The sequence below is a fragment of the Coenobita brevimanus genome, chromosome 77 (genome assembly GCF_032717465.1).
Source record: "Coenobita brevimanus isolate Jiangsu-jjx chromosome 77, ASM3271746v2, whole genome shotgun sequence".
Classification (NCBI taxonomy): domain Eukaryota; kingdom Metazoa; phylum Arthropoda; class Malacostraca; order Decapoda; family Coenobitidae; genus Coenobita; species Coenobita brevimanus.
In genome coordinates, this window is record NC_137030.1 from 14,647,322 (window position 1) to 14,657,178 (window position 9,857).

The window sequence follows — 9,857 nt, forward strand, 5'->3', positions numbered from 1 at the left end:
CGTCGCACAAGAGATAACAAATAGACAACCAGGGTAACTGAGTTGCAACCCACAGATGATGTGAAAGAGGCAGAGGACAAGATGGCGAGATGAGATGCTGAGAAGGCACTGAAGTGAGCAGACAAACAATCAACAGGTATGTGCCGAGAAGGATTGAAGAAGCCTTTCTATCCTACAGTGGACTGGCTCAGGTTGAAATTATTATAAAAAAGAAATAGTAATAATAACAAAAATAATTACTTCTATTACTACTGCTACTAATAGTTGTAATAGTAGTAATTATTATTACTATATTTATTATTATTATTATTATTATGTAGTGGTAGGTGGGGCGCTCACCATCCACTCACTCGATGTAGTGCTGCTCTCAAATGACTGCCCTTTCCTTTCTCCCTTCCTTCTTTCCTTCCTTCCTCTTCCGTCTTTCTTTCCTTTATTCTTTCCTCCTCCATCTGTTAATGGTTGACTCTAACTGAATGACAGCCAGATGGTTTCTTGTACACCAGGAAACCATTTAGGCCTACTACGCTGGGTGGTAACCATAAAACCAAATTATGGCGCATGGTGGTTTAGTGGGTAATTAAGGCGTTCCAATTGGACTGAGCGTGGGTAGGTTTAGATCGAAGGGGTGGTTGGGGTTTACTGCTCACGTAATGCCACTCAGGGATGACTGAGGCTGGTCACTTTCATCTTAAATGCCAGGACCAACTTGCTTAGCCCCGAACTCCTACGCTCCTCATGGGGCAACGCAGGATTATATGCTGCTGAATTATTATTATTATTATTATTATTATTATTATTATTATTATTATTATTATTATGGCCACCCTTTGCGGGATTAGGGCGTCGGGCTTTAGAGAGATAGATAGATAGATTATTATTATTATTATTATTCCTATTATTATTATGATAGTGATGATGATGATGATGATGATTATTATTGCTATTATTATATTATAATGATGATGATGATGATTATCATTATTATTGCTATTATTATATTATAATGATGATGATGATGATGATGATAATGATGATTATCATTATTACCATTACTACTACTACTATTGTAACAACGAAAACAAAGATACTAGTAACTTAAGAAACTTATGTGAGAGGAAGAAGATAAAGACAAATATGAAGTGAGATGGTAATTATAAAAACGTTAATGAAATGTGTGTGTGTGTGTGTGTGTGTGTGTGTGTGTGTGTGTGTGTATTCCGTTTTCTCCTCTTTATCTATTTCTGTGCATGGTCTACACATGCTTCTTTTTCTGTGTTAACTTTTTCTGTCAGTATTTCAGTCAGTGTCTCAGTCACTGTCCGTTTCTGTCTCAGCCTTTTTTGTCTGCCGTTGTCTGTCTGTCTATCTCGTCTGTCTGTCTGTCTGTCTGCCTACTTGTTTGTTCGTGTCTGTCTGCCTGTCTGTTTGTATGTTCGTTTGCCGTCTGTCTGTTTGTCTGTCTGCTTAAATATCCTCTTACTGTCTGTCTACAGAAATGTATGTGCCTGTCTGTCCATGTGTGTGTGTGTGTGTGTGTGTGTGTGTGTGTGTGTGTGGCCGCTTGCCGTCTGTCTGTCAATCCTTCTGTGTCAGTTTCTCCATCTGCCGTCTGCTTGTCAGTCTGTCTGCCTGTCTAGCTCAACCTGTCGTTCAAATTAGCATTTAAGCTGGCCCCATTTTACTTCAGTGACCTCGTTAACTCACTTTGTCTCGCGCAGCTGAGAGAGAGAGAGAGAGAGAGAGAGAGAGAGAGAGAGAGAGAGACAGACAGACAGACAGACAGACAGACAGACAGAAGGGGGAACTTAAGAGTATTGCACAGTGAAAACTAGAATGAGAAGATACATGCAAGTTAAATAAAGTGACAGCGTGGCAGTAAGTTTGGTGCACTCAGCATTCACCCCAAGACAACATTTACCAAGGCACTACTTTTTTCTGTTGTTGTTGTTATTCTAGTCATCCTTCCGTTTCTCGTTTTCATTCCAAAAAAATTTTCTTTCTTCATAAAGTGACTTATCGACTTTTTTTTTTTTTTTTTTTTTTTTAAACACGTCTTTTGATACTGGGTTTTGTATTCATGTTAACTTTCTTTTTTTTTTCCTCCTCAAATCCGTAAGGTTGTTTTCATTTATCCTTCTCTTTTGTTGCCACTTTCATAATCTGCTTTATTGAAACGTTTTATCTTCTTCATTTCCAAAGAATTTCCTTCTTCGTTTTTAAAAAGTCGTCACATGAATGTTTTCGTTGTCATTTTGAGCTTTTCATATCCAAAATACTTTCAGTTGTATTCTCGAAATTCTTGGGTTATTGTGATGTTTTCATCTCCAACATGCTTTCAGTTTTATTGTTCTCAAACATATTTAGTGATCGTTTTCAAGCGTTTTAGCATCGTACGTACAGCATTGTTACCAGCCGCGATTGCGATGCTGATATTATTTTCAGTTTGTCTGTCTGTTTGTGTGCCTGCCTGTGTGTGTGTCTCTGTGGGAGTTAGCACGATAACTTCGCATCCGCTCAAGATATCATCACAAAATATTACAGTTGTTTAGTAGGGATGAAAATCTCGGACGAGTTCGAAATTGGTGAAAGTAGGTCAAGGCCAAGGTTATATTCCGAGCCACGCTCCGGTACGGCCTGTGGACCCTCCAAAGAAACGTCAATTGTGGCAATTTGGAGCTGCTGATTAGGAGGCCCTCAGGCAGTACTTCTTTGATTTTACCTGGAATGATTATTGCTTCCATGGCCGGGAGCCATCTGAGTGTGCCTTGTGCATTACGGAGGTTATTCTCTTGGGCATGGAAGCATACATTTCTTTCTCATATCCTTTGCCTAATGAAAGAAAGCATAGGTTTAATCACGCTTGTTTTAATGCTGTCCACAACAAGGAGAGGGCCTATAGTAGGTACCAGACCCAACCCACCCCTGAATCACATCTTTTTTATGATTCTGCCCGGAATCGTGCTAAGTCTGTTCTTCCCTCTGCTAAAAATAATTTCATCCGTACTAAATGCTCTCAAGTCTCCAAATCGAGTTCTTCCCTTTCCTTCTGGTACCTTGCCAAAAACCTTCCTGACAACTTTACCTCATCATCCTTCTCTCCTTTTGTCTACTTTTGGCTCTGTACCTATTTCTTCTACAGATAAAGCAGATCTCTTCGCTCAGACTTTCTCTAAATCCACCTTAGTCGATTCTGGTGCTGTTCCTCTATCACATCCCCCCTCTGACTTCCTCGTGGCTGACATTAATATTTCTTCAGCTGACGTATTTTCTGTCATCACTGGTCTCAGTACTTGCAAGGCAAATGGGCCTGATGGAGTCCCTACTCTTGTCCTCAAGAACTGTGCTTCTGTGCTTACACTCTGCCTAGGTAAACCCTTTCGCCTTTGTCTGTCAACTTGTACCTTTCCTTCTTGCTGGAAATTTGCTCTCATCCCGCCAGTCCCGAAGAAGGGTGACCATTCCCAACCCTCTAACTATCCCCCAATTACTTTAACATCCTGTGTCTCAAAAGTTTTCGAGTCTATTCTTAACAGAACACTTTTAAAGCATCTTTCCTATCATAACCTCTCTGATCATCAGTATGGGTTCCGTCAGGGACGCTCCACTGGCGATCTTATCACCTACCCTTCAGACTCCTGGTCATCCTCCTTTCGGGACATTGGTGAAAGCTTTGCCATTGCACTTGAGATCTCAAAGGCTTTTGATCGAGTCTGGCATAAATGTTTAATTTCCAAACTACCCTCTTACTGTTTCTATCCTTCGATCTGTGCCTTGATCAATTGCTACCTTTCTGGTCGTTCTATAGCTGCTGTTGTAGACGGCCATCGTTCTTCTTCTTGTAGACGGTCATCGTTCTTCTCTTAGATCTATCAATAGTGGTGATCCTCAGGGCTCTGTCCTATCGCCAACTCTCTTCCTTTTATTCATCAATGACCTTCTAAGCTGTACATCCAACCCTATCCACTCATACGCTGATGACTCCACCCTTCACCTTTCCATTCGGTTCCCGCAACGTTCATCTCAGCAGTTACTTCAACAAACAAGGGATCAGGCTATGGCACACCTAATGTTTGCACTGGCTTGCATCTCTGACTGGGGTAAAAATAATCTTGTTGTTTTTAATGCACAAAAAACTCAGTCCTTACACCTATCAACCCGACAATATCTTCCACAGGAGTACCCACTAATGTTTAATAATATCCAGCTTAGTCCCACATCATCCTTAAACATGTTTGGGGTTTCATTCCCTCTGGGCTTATCTTGGAAAGATCATTACATCTCTTGTAATATCTGCTTCCAAAAGATTAGGTGTGCTAAGCCGATTTCGTACCTTCTGTACAGTTGTTGACTTTATACAAAGATTTCATTCGCCCCTGTTTAGAGTACAACTCTCACGTGTAGGGAGGCTCCCCACATACAGTTCTTCTCAATAGGATGGAGTCAAAAGCTTTTCGTCTCATCAACTCTCTTCCTCTTACTGGCTCCCTTCAACCTTTGTCTCTTCGCTGCAGTGTTTCATCTTAATCTCTTTTCTCTTGCTACTTCAGTGGTCACTGCTCCTCTGAAATGTCTGCTTGCATCCTTCCACCTCTACGTCGGGTGCGTAGCACCCGTGTAGCAACAAATTCTCATCCCTTTTCTGTTCAGCTCTCTAATGCAAGAGTTAACCGTTACTCCAAGTCCTTCATTTATTCAACAGGTTAACTCTGGAACAGTTCCCCTCTGTCTGTACTTCCTACTTCCTATGATCTCCAGTCTTTTAAATGCTGTGTGTCCAGGCATCTCGAAATGAACGGGTCTTGAATTTGGCTCTCTTTCGTTTTTTTTTTTTTTTTTTTTTTTTTGGAAGGAACAATTTGCGGGCTCCTGGCCTTTGGTTCCTTCTTCCTTGCATAAAAAATAAAAAAAAATGTATCGGCTCGCGGCTGGTGTGATTCCCCCTTGCGGGGGCCCTCTAGTTTTATTTTTATTTTGAAAAGTTTTCGAATGTTTTCTGGTCTAAAGCTTGTTTTCTGTGTTCACATTTGTACCTAAACACTTTGTTTCTGGCATTTGTATATAAAAACTTTGTTTCGTTGTTTCTTTTTTTTTTCATTCTCTCTCTCTCTCTCTCTCTCTCTCTCTCTCTCTCTCTCTCTCTCTCTCTCTGCCAGTTCCCACACATTCTCTCGCTTCTCCTTCACTCTTTCATTTGCATTCACTTCACTAACCCTTCTTTAATTAACCCCGTCCCCGCTTCTTTAACTGCTCTTTCTCATTCTCTCCTACTTAGTGTGTGTGTGTGTGTGTGTGTGTGTGTGTGTGTGTGTGTGTGATTCCTATACTACCTTCAATGCAACCATTATTTCTATCTCTAAAAGTATTGAAATTCTGGGTGTTTTGCTTAACAGTACTCTCAGCTGGATCACTCATGTCAGACCACTGGCTAATATCGCCTCAAAGAAACTTGGCGTCAGATACAACCTTACTAAACATTTCTGTACGAAAGACAATTCCTGAGTTAAATAAAGCCTCCTGGTAGCAGCAGGAAAAAACGAAGGAAGACGTAACTCAATATCAAAAGGTCAGTGAAGGCTATCATATAACGTCGATAATGATGCCTTTTCTAGGGTAAGCTAAGTACCTGTACAATAATGTGGAAGTGGCAAAGGTAAAGTACAATACACTTCATCGTAGAGATCTATTGTCGTGCAGGGGTTACAGTATGGAAGGCCGCACCTGATCCATTCATTGTGGGGAAGGAATACCCTGAGTTGAGTAAAACAATCTGGAAGTGTTAAGTACGTCATTGTAGCGAAAGGTATTTACAGACAGAGAAGTGTGCAAGCCCAAGCGCGCACAAACCACCTAAGCTCTGTTTGATAAATGGAAAGTACGAGAAAAATGACGCATTGGCTTAAATGGCTTAATAGTATTTCCCCATTCGTTATATCCGGCATGGAGAAAATATTGCCGCACTCATTTTGCTCCCTTTTTCATTTTGGCACCAACAATTTACGTGGCCCTATATATTGTCCCCCCACCCCGCCTTTACCACTATCACCACCACCACCTGCGTACTCACTTATCCTTACCCTATCACCACCACCACCTGCGTACTCACTTATCCTTACCCTATCACCACCACCACCTGCGTACTCACTTATCCTTACCCTATCACCACCACCACCTGCGTACTCACTTCATCCTTACCCTTCTCTCTTCTAAGCTACAACATTGTTAATCCTCTCATGGATGGGACAACCCAATAATTATATTACCGCTAATGCTAGACGAATCTTATTATCTGTCTTGAATCATGGGAACTTGGGAGTATTAGTACTGTTACTGTTACTTCTCCAATAGTAGGAACAAGATTAGTGTTCCATTGTAGTGAACGACGTACGATTTTATGCAGCTGAGAATCCCTGGAACCTGAGAGTGTTCAACCCTTTGGCTCTGAATACGATCTCCACCACCACCACCCACACCTGGTCACCTCATCCACACCCTCACCTCACCACCCTCTAAAGCACCCTTGCACTATGAGGCATATCCCAGTGAAGAACGACATCGTTTGGCCAGAGTAACTACGTACCGGTAATAAACGCCGTCCTCCGTCCTTTGAGAGTCGAAGGCCCTGTTGCAACTGCCCATGAGATTAGACAGAATAAAATTTGTGTAACTGTTTTCTATGTTAAAGTACTATCAAATTCGGCATTAGAATCTTAGGTTTTCAAATTACAGTATATAATGCTGTTTATAATGCTGATATTCCATCCACAAGATAAACTTGTTCTCTCTGTATCAAAACATATTTTCCTATCGCAATTCCGTGTATTAAATTCACGAAATAGTGAAAGTATTGGAAAAAAAAATACATAGAAGAAAATTAGTGGAACAGAAGCCATGAATCAACGTACTTGAGTTGTCTAAGCTAGGCTGGATTAAGAATGTGGAGAAGTTTGTGAGGAAAGATGTGGAATCAGGATATCTGATGAACAGAGGGCTGGACTGTGTTAAAATTGCATATTTATACAGAAAGAATATATTTGAAAAGTGTGTTAAAAAAGGTATATATAAATGAGTTTGATCGTAAAAGGAGGCATGGAAGGCCAAGAAGGTGGGTGAACAATGAGGCCTGAATGAATGTGGAAATAATGAAGTATGGAAACTGAAGAAGCAAATCAGAAGACTATACCAGTACAAATATATGAAAGAATGAAGTACGAGTGAAAATGAGTGTGTTATAGTCTGCACTCCCTTTTTAACCTCTTCATTCCGATGACGTATTTTTATTTCATTCTTGCTATCTTCAGACGATTTTATTTCAATAAGGAGAGATCTTTTGTAGTAAAGGACTTAAGGAAGGTTATATCTACCCCTTCTTATTCAAAAAGTCTTCCTTAATTCAACTTTAATAGTCTGGAGGAGAAAGAAAGTGGAAAATACGTAGTTAACATCATAATTGACAGAAATGTCTCCATCCTAAAGTGATTTTCAGGCAAATTTTTGTGTGGACTGTTAGGCCTATACAGTAGAGGAGAGAACTTAGACCTTATTGATGGGTGAACAGAGATATGGCTAACATTAGAAAGTGGATCCAGTGATGATAGTTCTGCAACTTTCGTGCCTCCCTGTTCCAGCTTCTTGGGCTCTTGCAACCCCATGAGTGGGAAGGTGGGATAATGGTGATAATGAATTGACCATATTCCCTAGCGGAAACACTTAAGTAAGAAATAAGTTACTAAATTACTGGTACAAAGTCAGCAATCACTGTGATCAACAAACATTCTTCTCCAATAGCATGTATCATCAGTGTAAGAGTATCATCAGACTCCACCTGAACTCCACGTGTTTTCATGAAAGGACTTAAGTAAAATCATACATACCAATGCTTTTATGGAGTATTCTGTTCCACCTAACGGCAGAGTATTTTATTCCAGTGAGTCACAGGATCTTGAATGATACTGCTGGTACGGTACCAATAACCCTCTTATGGTCGAGACGCATCCATTAATATGTTTTAACGCCAGACGATTTACTGAGTCATACGAGCCTAGGGGGGGGGGATACTCTATTATATTTACGATCGATACTCTGCCGTAACTTAGACTTTTTTGCAGGAGGGACAAGGACAGGAGAGGGCCAAGTCGTCCAACGTCACCTGTTCCTCATACAAAGAGCACATCTCAGTTACGAGAGAAAAACTATAGTAAGTTATATATGTACTGAGCACGAGGAATAAGGAAATGATAGTGCGCATGTCTTTAGCTCTTCCTGCAGGGTCAAAACTAAGTTGTGACCGGGGTTCGATCGTAAATATGTTCAAGTATCCGACGCCTGATTACTAAAGGTTTCTGATGAATTACGATAGCCATATTTCTTACCAAGCCACCATCGTCATCAACGTAATATCGCAACTCTTCTTAGAATTCAGAGTAAGAACACCTCCATTGCAATTATGTATATTTTCATCTTTAGTTTATTCTTGCACTCCTCAGGTTAGCAGAAACTTTTCTAAATGGACTGGTTAGATACAGCCGCATTAAATAGTACCGGCAGTCTTCCTAAAATCAATAATGAAACCTCGACGGTAGCAAGAAAAAAAATATAAAAAGCGCCATCCTCCTCGGACTCTTACTAATCCAGCTTCACTTAATAATTCGTAAAATGGTACCGTACACTAAACGCAGATATTTCAAGAATAAAAGATTAGTGCTTCCCGAGTTATACAATCAGTGGGCACAGTTTTTAGCAAAATAACACTTGCAGTAATAACTTGCTCTAGTCCAGTAGAACTCGACGTATTATGAAATGTCATACATTGCAGAGATGATGATGATGATGATAATAATAGTAGTAGTGCAGCAGCAGCAGCAGCAGCAGCAGCTGTAATAGTAGTAGTAGTACTAGTAGTAGCAGTAAAGCACATATCAAGTAATGTGGAAAAAAATATAAAATATGAGACTAGCTGGGGCAGTGCATATGAGTAAAGTAAAAAAGGAGAGGAGGGGAGACTGAGAATGTGACGAGGGGATGGAGTGGAGAGATATGTGAGTGAGGGTAGTGTAAGACGGAGAGAGGGCAGCCTGATGGTGAAAGAATGAATACGGGAATAAAGTGTCTGGCTATATATTCTAGTTATACCTTATAATTTCTGAATGACAGAGTCAGTAGCTATAATTATCAGTAAATGATCAATTATGAATTATCGGGCCGCTGAATACAACACATTTATTCCTTCAACTCGATTACTTTTTTAAATTTCTATTCTAGTTCTTTCCATGGACAATCTTTTTAGCTCAGGACAGGCCTCTTGTACTGATTGGTTAAATAAGAGTTATATTTCACTCCTTCAGTTCAGAAGCTATCTTAAGGGGAATAAAATCCATCATCCATCCATCCATTGCCAGACGCCATGTATCCCAAACGAGGTGGTCAAGGGCTTAGAGTTAATTGTTTTACAGGGAGGGGCACTAATCCTCCACCAACCCCACTTGACACGTAGGGATGCCAACAGCATCTGGTGTTCCCAGGCGGTCACCCATCCAAGTACTAACCAGACCCAACGTTGCTTAACTTCGCTGATCGGACGGGAAGCGGTGTACTCAACGTGGCATGGCATAAAATCGCACGGAGGAAAAAAATTTCTCTGATAAAAATCCCCTTGAGCTGGGAAAAATAAAAACACCATGTTACCGTACGGAAGAGGTTAAGAACTGTTATACACCTGTCTACTGCAACATTTCCATATTCCCAAAACACGTAAAAGTCCCAGTATTTAATGAAGCCTTTTCATCATCAAAGAATAAGGTGGTCCATAAACTGTACAGCCTTCCTGACTTCTGTATTGAGGGGCCGGGTGTTAGCGT

General features: G+C 40.6%; 1 pseudogene; it reads right to left on the bottom strand.

Moving 5' to 3' along the window:
• Nucleotides 1–9,496: 9,496 nt before the first annotated feature.
• LOC145408572 (5S ribosomal RNA) lies at nt 9,497–9,614 on the bottom strand (annotated as a pseudogene).
• Nucleotides 9,615–9,857: the final 243 nt, after the last annotated feature.